The following is a 14,421-nucleotide window of genomic DNA, read 5'->3' as shown; positions in this document are numbered from 1 at the left end:
TCCTGAGCTGGTGGGTTCCAACGGCCCACCTTTCAGTTAGCCAAGCACTTAACCGTTGCACCTCCAATACTTAACTCTGCGCCGGAGAGGGCCCTCTCCTGACGTCTCCTGTCTCCTCACCCCGTACACCTAGGCCTTGTCCTTGCTTCTAGACCCCACCCTCCCCTCTGGAGGCCCAACCCCCCCACGCCCGCCCCACACCCGGGCCGCTGGGCGGGGCCGGCAGCCATGTTCCTCGCCGTCCAGCCAGTTACTCCCGGAAGTGCTGGGACGGGTGGTGAGGGGCCCGGGCAGGTGGCGCGCCTTACAGCGGACGGTGTTCGTGCTGCTTTCTGTGCTGTATTTTCTGAAAGGTATGAAACTCCGGCAGCTGGGTGGAGGGACCCGCTCCCAGACTGAACAAGCCCGGCCCCTCGAAGGTGTGGAGGGAAGGCGCCAGGAGGGCGGGTCCCAGTCCCAGCAGTCCGTGGGCTCCAGAGGTTGGGGAGTCCGGACGTTGGGTTAGCAGCTGGCATCGCCCCCTCCGGGGTACCCCGTCCCGAGTGATCCCCAGGGGCGGATGCGGCGCGGGGGCGGGCGGACGCAGCCACTCTAGGGGCTGCGAGAGGGAGCCTCTGGCCCGGGAGACTCAGCTGGTCTGCGAATTTGCATCCCCGTGGATTTGCGGGGGGGGGGGGTCTAGCCGCGGGATCCAGCTGCGGAGTGCCCTCGGGCCTGGGGGCTTGAAGGGCTTGGGGAGAAAGGCTGTGTCCAGGGCTGCGCCAAGGTCCCTACTCTGCCCGGGGAGGGTTTGCGGGCCAAGCTGGGGGATGGGCGCCTGTCCCCCCGCCCCCCACCTGCTCCCTGTGCCAGGGGGGAAACCAAGGCCCAGAGTTCGCCCGGGGGGGTGAGATTCCAGACTGAGGGCGGGGCACTCGCCCCCATTCGTCCTCCCACCCCCACCAGACTCCGTAGGGTGCCAGGGACAGGGGAGAGAGGGATCCCCCGCCCAAGGCCATGCTGCCCCTTATTGTTTTGGGTGCTGTGCCTGGGAGGCTGAGGCACCCCGCGCCCGCGCCCGCGCCGGCTGGTCTACTCTCCGGGCTGGGTCGTCGGCTTGGCCCCGGCCCCACCTGGAAAGGAAGGGGTCCTGGGAATCTGTGGAGCAGCGTGGGGATCCTACTCCTTGTGGATGCAGCAGCGATTCAGTGTCTGTTAACAGTGTGGATGCCGGGTCCCGCTCCCCCTCTGGGTGCCGGGGGTGGGGGTAGCAGGAAGGGGTCCTGAGCAACCAGGTCGTTTGTTAACTTAAACATTTGTGCGGCGCTGTGTACCGGTCGCTGTGGACGCGATCTCTGGTGCTGAGGGGATTTGAGGGTTCCTCACACTGGCGGGATTTGGAGCCTCTACCCTGGTGGCAGTGGGTTCAGTGGGTTACCCTGGTGGCGTAGTGGTTAAGTGCTAAGGCTGCTAGCCAAACGATTGGCAGTTCGAATCCACCAGGCGCTCCTTGGAAACTCTGTGGGGCAGTTCTACTCTGTCCTATAGGGTCGCTGTGAGTCAGAATTGACTCCACGGCAGCTTGTTTTTTGTTTTTTTTTTTTTTTTTTACGTTGGAGGAGATTAGGTGTCTCTCGGGCTGACTTTTGAAGGTCTGGAGCTGGCCGTTTATGAGGGTTTATAAGGGTTTTAAGCGCTCCGGCCATGGGCACCAACCCGATCTTCCAGCCCCTGCGGACGGACTGCCCCCCCCCCGCCCCGGGGGGATTGGCTGCTCTGGGACCCCGAGCCCAGAGGGCAGTGAGAAGCTGACAAACGTGAGTGATGCCCTGCAGGCTCCAGTCGGCGGGGCAGCCCTGCTCACACGGTCTCAATACGGGCAGTCGGCTTCGTGCTTGGGGGGTGGTTTCCGGATGTTCACTCGTGTCCCCCCACCCCGTGCAGGGCGACAACTCTGCTCTGGACGGGGACCTAGTAGAGGCCTGCAGGGCATCAGGGTGTGGAGGGGCAGAGCTTGGGCGGGGAGGGCGCGGCCCTGCAGGTTCCTGTACGTGACCACGGCAGGGGGATGCGGGTCCTGAAGGCTGGGCCTGGTCGAGGACCCACTAGGTCTCGCAGAAGGAGTGGGTTAGGATAATAACAGCATTAATGGGAGTATTGAGAGAGCGCCCTGGGGCGTTGGGTCCCTCGGGAAGAAAAGCTTCTGCTATCGCCACTGGAGCGGTACCCAGGTCGGTCCCGGCTTAGGTCCAGGAGGTTCCCATACTCAGAGGGCCTGGTGGGCAGAACAGAACCGGCGGTGCGCACGCCCTCTCGCGGCCTTGCACCGAATCGCTGAAGTTTAGTGACAGGCGATTCTAAGCCATGGTTTTGGAACTGAATAGTGAAGCAGAGCAAAGAAATGATGCAGTGCCTTGATGGAACCGGTGGAGACAACAAGAAGCAAAGCACAGCTGAAACTTCAAAATTCCACTGAGTGTTAGTAGGATTTGGAGGGAGAAAATAGACGGAGAGTCGAGAGGCCCAGAGATGCAGAAGGGTTGGAGGATTAGGGTTAGGGGTTAGGGTTTGGTGCTAGGGGTCCAGGTTTGGGGGTTAGAGGTTTGGGAGTCAGGTTTAGGGGTATAGGTTTTAGGTGGTTGGGGGTTGGGGTTAGGGCTGGGGTTACTAGGCTAGGGCACAAGTGGTTTAGGGTTAGGGTTAGAGTGAGGCTGAGGTTGATTCCCAGTCTTGTGTACCGTCTCTTCCTTCACCAGAGTTACCACATATGTGTCGTTTAGTTGGAAACCCTGATGGCGTAGTGGTTAAGAGCCACCGGTGCTAACCAAAGGCCTGCAGTTCAAATCCACCAGGCGCTCCTTGGAAACTCTATGGGGCAGTTCTAATCTGTCCTATAGGGTCGCTATGAGCTGGAATCAACTCGACGGCGGTGGGTTTGGTTTTTTTGGTTATTGTTTAGTTGGCTTTTCTCTACCCACTCTTCGTCTCCCTGGTGAACATCAAAGATTGTTTCTGTGCGTAAATGTTTTCATGATAGTGGTCACTTACTGTATATGTCGTTTTGTGATTGACTTAGTGTGATGCGCTCCAGATTCATCCATGGTGTGAGATGTTTCGGAGATTCATCATTGGTCTTTACTGTCGTGTAGTGTTCCACTGTGTGTATGTACCGTAGTTTGTTTATCCGTTCCTCTGTGGATGAGCACTTAGGTTGTTCCCATCTTTTTGCTACTGTGAATAATGTTGCAGTGAACACGGGTGTGCATATGTCTATTCCTGTGACTGCTCATGGTAACCCTGGTGGCTAGTGGTTAAGTGCTATGGCTGCTAACAAAAAGGGTTAGGGTTTGGGCTTAGGGATGTTAGGGTTAGGGTTGTTAGAGTTAGAGTCCTTAGGGTTTGGTTTAGGGGTTGGGGTTTGGGGGTTAGAGTTTAGGGTTGGGTTTTTTGGTTAGGGTTTTTGGGTTGGGGTTAGGTGTTAGGTTTAGGGTTTGAGGTTAGAGTTTGGAGTTACAGGTTAGGTGTTAGGGGTTGCAGTTTGGGGTTTAGGGTTTTGGGGGTTTAGGGTTTTGTGGTTTAGTCATTAGGGTTTGGGTTAGGTTTTAGGGATTTAGGTTTAGGCTTGGGGTTGGGTTTGTTTGGGATTTGTGGGTTGGGGTTAGAGGGTGGGTGTTAGAGGGTTGGGGTTTAGAGTTTGGGGGTTAGAGATTGAGGGAGTCAGGGTGAGGGGTTAGAGGGTGAGGGGGTTAGAGGTTGAGAAGATTATAGAGTGAGGGAGTGAGAAGGTGAGGGTGTGAGGGGGTGAAGGTTAGGGTTTAGGGTTAGAGGGTTTAGGCTTAGGGTTCAGAGGCTTAGGGTTGGGGGTTAGGGTTTGGGGGTTCAGAGGTTGGGGTTGGTGTTGTGGTTAGGGTTAGAGGGTTAGGGTTAGAGGGTTAGGGGTATAGTTTAGAGGTTTAGGGTTACTGGTTAGGGCTAGGGTTTAGGGGTTCAGGTTTAGGGGTTTGGGATGGGTTTGGGGTAAAGTTTTAGGGTTTAGGGTTAGAGGGTTAGGTTTAGGGCTTAGGGCTTAGAGTTTAGGGTTTTAGGACTTAGGGTTTAGGGCTTAGGGCTTAGAGCCTAGGGTTTAGGCCTTAGGGTTTAGGGTTTAAGGCTTAGAGTGAGGGTTAGGGCTGGGGGCTGGGGTTAGGGTGTAGGTTTTAGGGTTTAGAGTTAGGGTATTAGGGTTAGATGACTTAGGCTTTAAGTTAGGGTTTAGGGGTTAGTGGTTGGGGTTAAGGGTGTTAGTGTTTAGGGTTTTGGCATTTAGGATGTTAGGGTTAAATGTGTTAGGGCTAAGGGTGTTAGGGTTTCGCGTGTTAGGGTTTTAAGTGTTATGGTTTAGGGTTTAGGGTTGTGTTAGGGTTAGGCTTAGGCTCATTCTTAGGTTTAGGGCTAGGGATTTGAGGTTTAGTGTTTGGGGTTGGGTTTGGGGGTTGGGGTTAGAGGGTTAGGGTTAGAGGGTTAGAGTTAGAGGGTTAGGGTTTTGGGTTAGGGTTTCAGGTTAGCATTAGAGGGTTAGGGTTCGAGGGTTAGGGCTAGAGTAGTTAGGGTTAGGGTCGTTAGGGTTAGGGTTGTTAGGGTTAGGGTGGTTAGGGTTTAGGGTTAGGTGTTAGGGTTTAGGGCTTACGGTTAGGTTTTGGGTTTCGGCTTTGGGGCTTGAGGTTTGGGTTTAGGGTTTCGGGCTTAGAGTATAGGGTTTAGTGTGTATGGTTTTTGTGTGTAGTGTTTTGGGGTGTAGGTGTTTAGATTGTAGGGTTTAGGGTATATGGTTACGGTTTGGGTTAGGGCTAGAGTTCAGGGTCTTGGTGGTTAGGACCTAAGGGCTTAGGGTCTTAGGGGCTTTGGGGCTCAGGGCTTAGGGGCTAGAGTTAGAGGGCTAAGGCCAGAGGGCCAGAGGGCCAGAGGGCCAGGGTTATGGTTTGATTCCTGGCTGGCAATTTTTTTCCTTCAATATTTTATATAAGTCATCCCATTGCCTTCTTGCCTCCATGATTTCTGCTGAGTAGTCCAAGTTTATTATTATTTACTTTCCTTTGTTGGTGACTTCTTTTATCCCTAGCCTCTCTTAAAATTCTCTTTATATTTGATTTTGGCAAGTTTGATTGTTATATGTCTTGGTCACTTTCTTTTGAGATCTACCGTATGTGGAATTCGATGAGCATCTTTCATGATATCAGGGAAGTTTTCTGCCAACAAATCTTCAACAGTTCCCTCTGTATTTTCTGTTAGCCCTCCCTGTTCTGGTACTCCAATCACTCATAGTTATTTCTCTTGATAAAGTCCCACATGATTCTTTGGATTTCTTCATTTTTTAATTTCTTTTCTCTGGTTTCTCTTCAAATATATTGGTCCCAAGTGCTTTATCTTCAATCTCAGTTATTCTGCCTTCCAGTTCTTCAATTGTGCTCTTCTTACTTTCTGCTGAGTTTTCTATCTCTGTAATTTTATTGTTTATCTTCTGAATCTCTGATTGCAGTCTCTGTATGGTTTCTTGCAGCCTATTAAATTTTTAATTATATTCTTGAGTAACCTTTTTAATTTCTTCAGCTGCTTTATCTGTGTGTTCCATGGCTTGTTCTGCATTTTGCCTCATTTCCTTCCTGATGTCTTTAAGAGTTCTGTATATTAATCTTTTGTATTCTGCATCTGGTAATTCCAGGATTGCACCTTCATCCAGAAGATTCCTTGAGTCTTTGTTCTGAGAGCTTGTTGAAGCAATCATGGGTCAGCTTTTTTTTTATTTCAATAATTTTTGTTGTGTTTTACGTGAAAGTTTACAAATCAAGCCAGTCTCTCACATGAAAACTTATACACAACTTCTTACATATTCCCAATTACTTTCCCCCCAATGGGAGAGCCCACTCCCTCCTTCCACTCTTTCTTTTTGTGGCCGTTTTGCCAGTTTCTAAGCCCCTCTATCCACCCATCTCCCTTCCAGGCAGGAGATACCAACATTGTCTCAAGTGTCCACCCAAACCAAGTAGCTCACGCCTCACCAGCATCCCTCTCCAACCCATTGTCTAGTCCAATCCATGTCTGATGAACTGGCTTTGGGGATGGTTCCCGTACTGGGTAAACGGAAGGTGTGGGGGCCATGATCACTAGAGTCCTTCCAGTCTCAGTCAGACCATTAAGTCTGGTCTTTTTATGAGAATTTGGGGTCTGCATCCCACTGTTCTCCTGGTCCCTCAAGGGATCTCTGTTATGTTCCCTGTCAGGGCAGTCATTGGTTGTGGCCCGGCACTATCTAGTTCTTCTGGTCTCAGGATGATGTAGTCTCTAGTTCATGTAGTCCTTTCTGTCTCTTGGGCTCGTTATTATCTTATGTTCTTGGTGTTCTGCATTCTCCCTTGATCCAGGTGGGTTGAGAATCATTGATGCATCTGAGATGGCCGCTTGTTAGCATTTAAGACCCGAGACGCCACATTTCAAAGTGGGATGCAGAATGTTTTCTTAGTAGATTTTATTATGCCAGTTGACTTAGATGTCCCCTGAAAACATGGTTCCCAAACATGTGCCCTTGCTTTGCTGACCTTTGAAGCGTTCAGTTTATTTAGGAAACTGCTTTGGTTTAGTCCAGTTGTGCTGACCTCCACTGTGTTGAGTGTTGTCCTTCCATTCACGCATAGTAGTTCTTGTCTATCTCTTTAGTAAATACCCCTCTCCTACTCCCCCTCCCTCCCCCCTCTCATAACAACAAAGGAATATGTTCTTCTCAGTTTAAACTATTTCTCAAGATCTTATAATAGTGGTCTTATACACTATTTGACCTTTTGCAACTAATTTCACTCAGCATAATGCCTTCCAGGTTTCTCCATGTTATGAAGTATTTCACAGATTCGTCACTGTTCTTTACCGATGTGTAGTATTCCATTGTGTGAATATACCATAATTTATTTATCCATTCATCCATTGATGGGCACCTTGGTTGGTTCCATCTTTTTGCTGTTGTAAACAGTGCTGCAGTAAACATAGATGTGCATATATCTATTTGTGTAAAGGCTCTTATTTCTCTAGGATATATTCCGAGGAGTGGGATTGCTGGGTTGTATGGTAGTTCTATTTCTAGCTTTTTAAGGAAGCACCAAATTGATTTCCAAAGTGGTTGTATACCATTTTACATTCCCACCAGCAGTGTATAAGTGTTCCAGTCTCTCCACAGCCTCTCCAACATTTATTATTTTCTGTGTTTTGGATTAATGCCAGCCTTGTTGGAGTGAGATGGAATCTCATTGTAGTTTTGATTTGCATTTCTCTAATGGCTAATGATTGAGAGCATTTCCTCATGTATCTGTTAGCTGCCTGAATGTCTTCTTTAGTGAAGTGCCTGTTCATATCCTTTGCCCATTTTTTAATTGGGTTGTTTGTCTTTTTGTGGTTGAGTTTTAGCAGAGTCATGTAGATTTTAGAGATCAGGTGCCGGGCGGAGATGTCTTAGCTGAAAACTTTTTCCCGGTCTGTAGGTGGTCTTTTTACTCTTTTGGTGAAGTCTTTAGATGAGCATAGGTGTTTGATTTTTAGGAGCTCCCAGTTATCTGGTTTCTCTTCGTCATTTTTAGTAATGTTTTGTATTCTGTTTATGCCATGTATTAGGTCTCCTAATGTTGTCCCTATTTTTTCTTCCATGATCTTTATCGTTTTAGATTTTATGTTTAGGTCTTTGATCCATTTGGAGTTAGTTTTTGTGCATGGTGTGTGGTATGGGTCCTGTTTCATTTTTTGCAGATGGATATACAGGTACGCCAGCACCTTTTGTTAAAAAGACTGTCTTCTCCCCAATTAACTGACACTGGGCCTTTGTCAAATATCAGCTGCTCATATGTGGATGGATTTATATCTGAATTCTCAATTCTGTTCCATTGGTCTATGTGTCTGTTGTTGTACCAGTATCAGGCTGTTTTGACTACTGTGGTGGTATAATTGGTTCTAATATCAGGCAGAGTGAGTCCTCTCACTTTGTTCTTTTTTAGTAATGCTTTACTTATCCACGACTTTTTTCCCTTCCATATGAAGTTGGTGATTTGTTTCTCCATCTTTTTAAAAAATGTCATTGGAATTTGGATCGGAAGTGCATTGTATCTATAGATGGCTTTTAGTAGAATGGACAATTTTACAATGTTGTCTTCCTATCCATGAGCAAGGTATGTTTTTCCAATTACGTAGGTTCCTTTTGTTTTTTTGCAGTAGTACCTTGCAGTTTTCTTGGTATAGCGGTTTTAGTTTTTGGTGAGGTTTATTCCTAAGTATTTTATCTTCTTGGGGGCTGCTCTGAATGGTATTCATTTGATGATTTCCTCTTCAATGTTCTTTTTGTTGATATAGAGGAATCAACTGATTTTGTACGTTTATACTGTAACCTGAAACTCTGCTGAACCCTTCTATTTTAATAATTTTCTTGAGGATTCCTTAGGATTTTCTGTGTATAAGATAATGTCGTTGGAAAATAGAAATAATTTTACTTTTTCCTTACCAATCTGGATGCCCTTTATTTCTTTGTCTAGCCCAGTTGCTCTGGCTAGGACCTCTAGCACAATGTTGAATAAGAGCGGTGATAAAGGGGATTCTGGTCTGTTTCCCCTTCTCAAGGGAAATGCTTTCAGGCTCTCCATTTAGGATGATGTTGGGTATTGGCTTTGTACTAATACCCTTTATTATGTTGAGGAATTTTCCTTCTATTCCTATTTTGCTGAGAGTTTTTATCATGAGTGGGTGTTGGACTTTGTCAAATGCCTTTTCTGTATCAATTGATAAAATTATTTGGTTCTTGTCTTTTTTTATGTGGTGGATTACATTAATTGTTTTTCTAATATTGAACCAACCTTGCATACCTGGTATAAATCCCACTTGGTAATGGTGGATTATTTTTTTGATACGTTGTTGAATTCTATTGGCTAGAATTTTGTTGAGGATTTTTGCATCTATGTTCATGAGGGATATAGGTCTGTAATTTTCTTTTTTTGTGTTGTCTTTAGCTGGTTTTGGTATCAGGGTTATGCTGGCTTCATAGAAGGAGTTAGGTAGTATTCCGTCCTTTTCCATGCTTTGAAATACCTTCAGTAGTAGTGGTAAGTCTTCCCTGAAAGTTTGGTAGAACTTTGCAGTGAAGCCGTCAGGTCCAGGGCTTTTTTTTGTTGGGAGTGTTTTGATTACCTTTTCAATCTCTTTTTTTGTTATGGGTCTATTTAGTTGTTCTACTTCAGTGTGTGTTAGTTTAGGTAGGCAGTGTGTTTCTAGGAATTCATCCATTTTTTCTAGGTTTTCAAATTTGTTAGAGTACAATTTTTTGTAGTAATTTGATATGATTGTTTTAATTTCAGTTGCATGTGTTGTGATATGGCCCATCCCATTTCTTATTCGGGTTATTGGTTTCTTTTCCTGTATTTCTTTAGTCAGTCTGGCCAGTGTTTTATCAATTTTGTTAATTTTTTTCAAAGAAGCAGTTTTTGGCCTTGTTAACTCTTTCAATTGTTTTTCTGTTCTCTAATTCATTTAATTTTGCTGTACTTTTTATTTTTTGCTTTCTTCTGGTGCCTGACAGTTTCTTTTGTTGCTCTCTTTCTCTTTGTTCAAGTTGTAGGAACGGTTCTTTCATTTTGGCTCTTCTTTAATATGTGTGCCTTTATTGATATAAATTGACCTCTGAGCACTGCTTTCACCGTGTCCCAAAGGTTTTCATAGGAAGCGTTTTCAGTCTCGTTGAATTCTGTGAATTTCTTTATTCCCTCCTTAAGGTCTTCCATAACCCAGTCTTTTTTGAGCAGGGTATTGTGCAGTTTCCAAGCATTTGATTTCTTTTCCCTGGTTTTTCTGTTATTGATTTTTACTTTTACGGTCTTTTGTTCAGAGAAGATGTTTTGTAATATTTCAGTGTTTTGCATTCTGCAAAGGCTTGTTTTATGACCTAATATGTGATCTATTCTAGAGAATGTTTCATGTGCACTAAAAAAAAAATTATACTTTGCAGCTGTTGGGTGGAGTGTTCTGTATAAGTCTATGAAGTGAAGTTGTTTAATTGTAACAATTAGATCTTCTGTGTCTCTATTGAGCTTCTGACTGCATTTCCTACCCTTCACCGAGAGTGTTGTGTTGAAGTCTCCTACCATAATTGTGGAGGTGTCTATCTCACTTTTTAATTCTGTTAACGTTTGTTTTATGAATGTTGCGGCTCTATCATTGGGTGCATAAATATTTAATATGGTTGTATCTTCCTGGTAAATTGTCCCTTTAATCATTACGTAGTGTCCTTCTTTATCCTTTGTGGTGGATTTAACTTTAAAGTCTGTTTTGTTGGAAATTAATATTGCCTCTCCTGCTCTTTTTTGATTGTTGTTTGCTTGATATATTTTTATCCGTCCTTTCAGTTTTAGTTTATTTGTGTCTCTAAGTCTAAGGTGTGTCTCTTTTATGCAGCATACAGACTGATCGTGTTTTTTTATCCAGTCTGCAACTTTCTGTCTCTTTATTGGTGAATTTAGTCCATTTACATTAAGTGTAATTATAGATAAGTATGAGTTTAGTGCTGTCATTTTGTTGCCTGTTTTTGACAATTTCATTTTTCCATTTACTTTTTTGTGTTGAGTTTTCTTTGTAGAATGTGTGTTACTCCCTTTTATAGTAGTTGAATTTATTTTGGTGAGTCGTTATGTTTATCTTGGTTTTTATTTTGAAGTATGGAATTGTTAGACCTCATTGTGGTTACCTTAATATTTACCCCAGTTTGACTAAGTAAAAACCTAACTTGTTTCACCCTATATCACCTTGGTTTCCTCTGCATATGTAAGATCTATGCCTCCTGTATTTAGTCCCTCTTTTTTGACTGTTGTAATCTTTTACGTAATGACATCAATGATTCCCTGTTTTGAGTAATTTTTTTTTAATTAATCTTATTTTGTTTTTGTGATTTCCCTATCTGAGTTGATATTAGGATGTTTTGTTCTGTGACCTTGTATTGGTATCTGATATTATTGATTTTCTGACCAAAGAATTTCCTTTAGTAATTCTTGCAGTTTTGGTTTGGTTTTTGCAAATTCTCTAAGCTTGCGTTTATCTGTAAATATCTTAATTTCACCTTCATGTTTTAGAGTTTTGCTGGATGTATGATTCTTGGCTGACAGTTTTTCCTCTTTGAGTGCTCTATATATGTTATCCCATTGCCTTCTTGGCTGCATGGTTTCTGCCGAGTAGTGCAAACTTATTGATTCTCCTTTGTAGGTAACTTTTCGTTTATCCTTGGGTGCTTTTAAAATTTTCTCTTTATCTTTGGCTTTGGCAGGTTTGATGATATGTCTTGGTGATTTTCTTTTGGGATCTATCTTGTATGAGGTTCGATGAGCATCTTGGGTAGATAGCTTTTCATCTTTCACGATGCCAGGGAATTTTTCTGCCATCAGATCTTCCACTATTCGCTCTGTATTTTCTGTTACCCCTCCCTGTCTGGAACTCCAGTCACACGCAAATTATTCTTGATAGAGTCCCCCGTGATTCTTAGGGTTTCTTCATAGTTTTAAATTCTATTATCTGATTTTTCTTCAACTATATTTGTGTCAATTGTCTTATCTTCCAGCTCCCCCACTCTGCATTCCAGTTCCTCGAGTCTGCTCCTCTGACTTCCTATTGAGTTGTCTGATTCTGTGACTTTATTGTTAATCTTTTGGATTTCTGAATGCTATCTCTCTATGGATTCTTACAGCTTATTAATTTTTTCACTATGTTCTTGAATGATCTTTTGGATTTCTTCAACTGCTTTATCCGTGTATACCTTGGTTTTTTTGTAGATTGCCTTATTTCATTTGTGAGGTCATTCCTGATGTCTTGAAGCATTCTGTATACAATTTTTTTTTTATTCTACATTTGGCAATTCTAGGAATGTATCTACATCCGGGAATGATTTTGATTCTTTGATTTGGGGCTTTGTAGAAGCAATCATGGTCAGCTTCTTCATGTGATTTGATGTCGACTGCTGTCTCTGAGCCATCTATAAGATTTTGTAATATTTTCTTTTATATTTGCTCACTGAGTCTTGTTGTTTTGTTTTGTTACAATACACCCACATGGGCTACTAGATTGTGGTATCGTGATTGCTGTAGCTTTTGAATCACTTACGTCCTATTACCAGCTTGCCTGAGCTGTTACCAGGTATATAAGTGTATGAGTCCATTCACTATTCTTGAATAGAATCAGCTCAGGTGTCCTGATAGCTGGTCACCTAGTGTGTGGTGTAGGCTCTCACCTATTATCTTAGAGGAGTAGTGGTGATGGTTGTATGTGCCAGTTTCTATTAGTGGCAGGGGGTCACATTTCGAGGAGGGCAGGATGCTGACAGCCTTCCTTCAAGTGTCAGTGAGGTAGGTGTGGCTCTATTCTCTAGAGTGCTCTGGTGGGTGAGCTCTGCAGCTGTATCTTAGGCACCCAATACTTGGGTAGACGTCACTATTCTCAGACCCCTCTAGCAGGTGGCTAGGTGGTGTGGGTGGAGTTTCAGCCTTCTTTTCGCTGGTGTGGACCAGTGAGGGCTCTGTTTAATAGGTACAGAGGTATCTGACCTCCAAAACTTGCCTTTCCATTGCTGAGCTAAAACAATTATGGTCAGATCTCTATCAGAATTGCCTCTGCATTATAATAGCCACCTAGTTACCTGTAGGGTGAAAGCCAAAGACTATGGGTCTCTTAATGCCTGGATGGAGCTGATTCTGTATTGTTAATTGCAGCTTAGGGAAGTCAGGGAAGGATTTTTTCTTTGATTGTTAAATGGTACTTTTCTCAGGCCAGGAGAATGGGTTAGAAAAGAAAGAAGAAAAAAAAAATCGAGCAGTGCACTTCACTCTCTGGCACAGGGAATTCCAGTCTTAATGAAGCTGGCTGGGGCAATGAGGGGTGGAATCAGATATATAGAAGAGAGTAGCCTGGCAAAATATACAAAGTTACTTATGTTGTTTGGTGAGGACTGTTTTTTCTGAGATTCCAGAGCGTTGTGTAGCTTGCGTGTGCTGGCTGTATCCCTGCTGAGACTGTCCCAGAGGGTTAGGGTTAGCGTCCATGCTCACACCATCTCAGGAAGCCACAATCAGCTCCCCTACACTTAGTCCAACACCCAGCACCAAGGTTTCCTTTCTGGGGCGCTGCACTCCAGGCTCCAAAACCAGTTGCTGCTTCCCCGTGGTTTTTCATTTCCCTGCCAGCCGCGTCTGTGTGGAGCCTGCGTGTGCTGCCTGGGTCCCCTCTGAGGTTGGTCCTGAGGTTAGGCCTACATCCGTGCTTCCCTGTCTCAGTAAGCCACAATCAGCCCCACCACTCTGACACCAGGAAACCGCGAGGGCTCAATGCTGTGGCGTGGGACTCTGGCTCCGGAAGCGGTCGCTGCTGCAGTGTGGCTTTTCACTCCCCTGTCACTCAGGTCAACTCCTTAGCTCTGTGTTTGATGGTCAGGGTTTGTAGATTGTCCTTTATGTAATTAATTCACTTGTTTTTTCAAGTCTTTGTTTCAAGAGGGATAAGCGGAAGCTTCTACCTAGTCAGCCATCTTGGTCCTGCCCCCGTGTCTGCCTCTTTATGTGATTTGATATTGACTGTTGTCTCTGAGCCATCTATAAGTTATTGTATTAGTTTGTTTTATGCTTGCTTTTTGTATCCTAGCTTCTTCCTTTGTTTAGTTTTGGTATACCCAGATAAGCTGCTTGAGTGCGTTAGGTTGATTATTTTCACCTTTGAAGCTCTAATGTACTATCACCAGATGGCTAGCACTGTTACCAGGTATAGGAGCCTAGGAGTTCATTTATTTTTCTTGTATGGATTCAACTCAGGTGCCCAGGTAGTTGGTCATAAAGTGTGTGGTACAGGCTCTGTCCTACAGTCTTAGAGGGGCAGGGGTTATTGGTGTAGGCAGAAGTATCTGGCTGCAGTAGGGGGTCAGGCTCTGATCAAGGCAGGGGTCTGACAGCTGTGCTCTGAGTGTCTGTGAGGAAAGTGCATCCCTGTTCTGTAGAGCACACGGGTGGGTTCTGCAGAAGGGCGGTGGGTACCCAATGCTTTTGGTTGTAAGTTCTGGGCGGTACTACTTACCCTTGGAGCCCTGTCACAGGTGGCCAGGTATTGTGGGTGGAGCCACCAGTCCTTAGGCCCCTGATGTGGGTAGGTGAAGACCCTGTTTAATAGGCAAAGCAGTGTCAAACATCAAACACCCATCTTTCCACCGTCCAGCTGAAACCATTGCAGTCTGGCAACAAGGGCCTATTCTCCTGAAATGGGCCCACGCAGGTCCATGCTGGGGTGAAAAATATTCAAAGCCCATGGACCGTTTGTGCCTGAACAAGAGCTACTTCTGTCCTGAGCTCCCCAGCTTAATTGAGCTGGCAGATTATCTTTCCCCCAGTTGTGAACTTATACCTTCTTCAAGGACGGAAGAAT

At 45.0% G+C, this 14,421-nt stretch overlaps 1 long non-coding RNA gene across 1 annotated transcript in view; it reads left to right on the top strand.

Annotated features, from left to right (window-relative positions):
• The first annotated feature begins 243 nt into the window (after positions 1-243).
• LOC135229311 (uncharacterized) overlaps positions 244-14,421 on the top strand; it is a 55,104-nt gene continuing 40,926 nt past the window's right edge. The window contains exon 1 of the long non-coding RNA XR_010320097.1: positions 244-353. This is a non-coding gene — a long non-coding RNA (uncharacterized LOC135229311). The remainder of the gene's footprint in view (positions 354-14,421) is intronic.

Source organism: Loxodonta africana, unplaced genomic scaffold (assembly GCF_030014295.1).
Source record: "Loxodonta africana isolate mLoxAfr1 unplaced genomic scaffold, mLoxAfr1.hap2 scaffold_193, whole genome shotgun sequence".
Lineage (NCBI taxonomy): Eukaryota > Metazoa > Chordata > Mammalia > Proboscidea > Elephantidae > Loxodonta > Loxodonta africana.
Note: the sequence above shows the minus strand (reverse complement) of the source record. Positions and strands in the feature narration are given on the sequence as shown.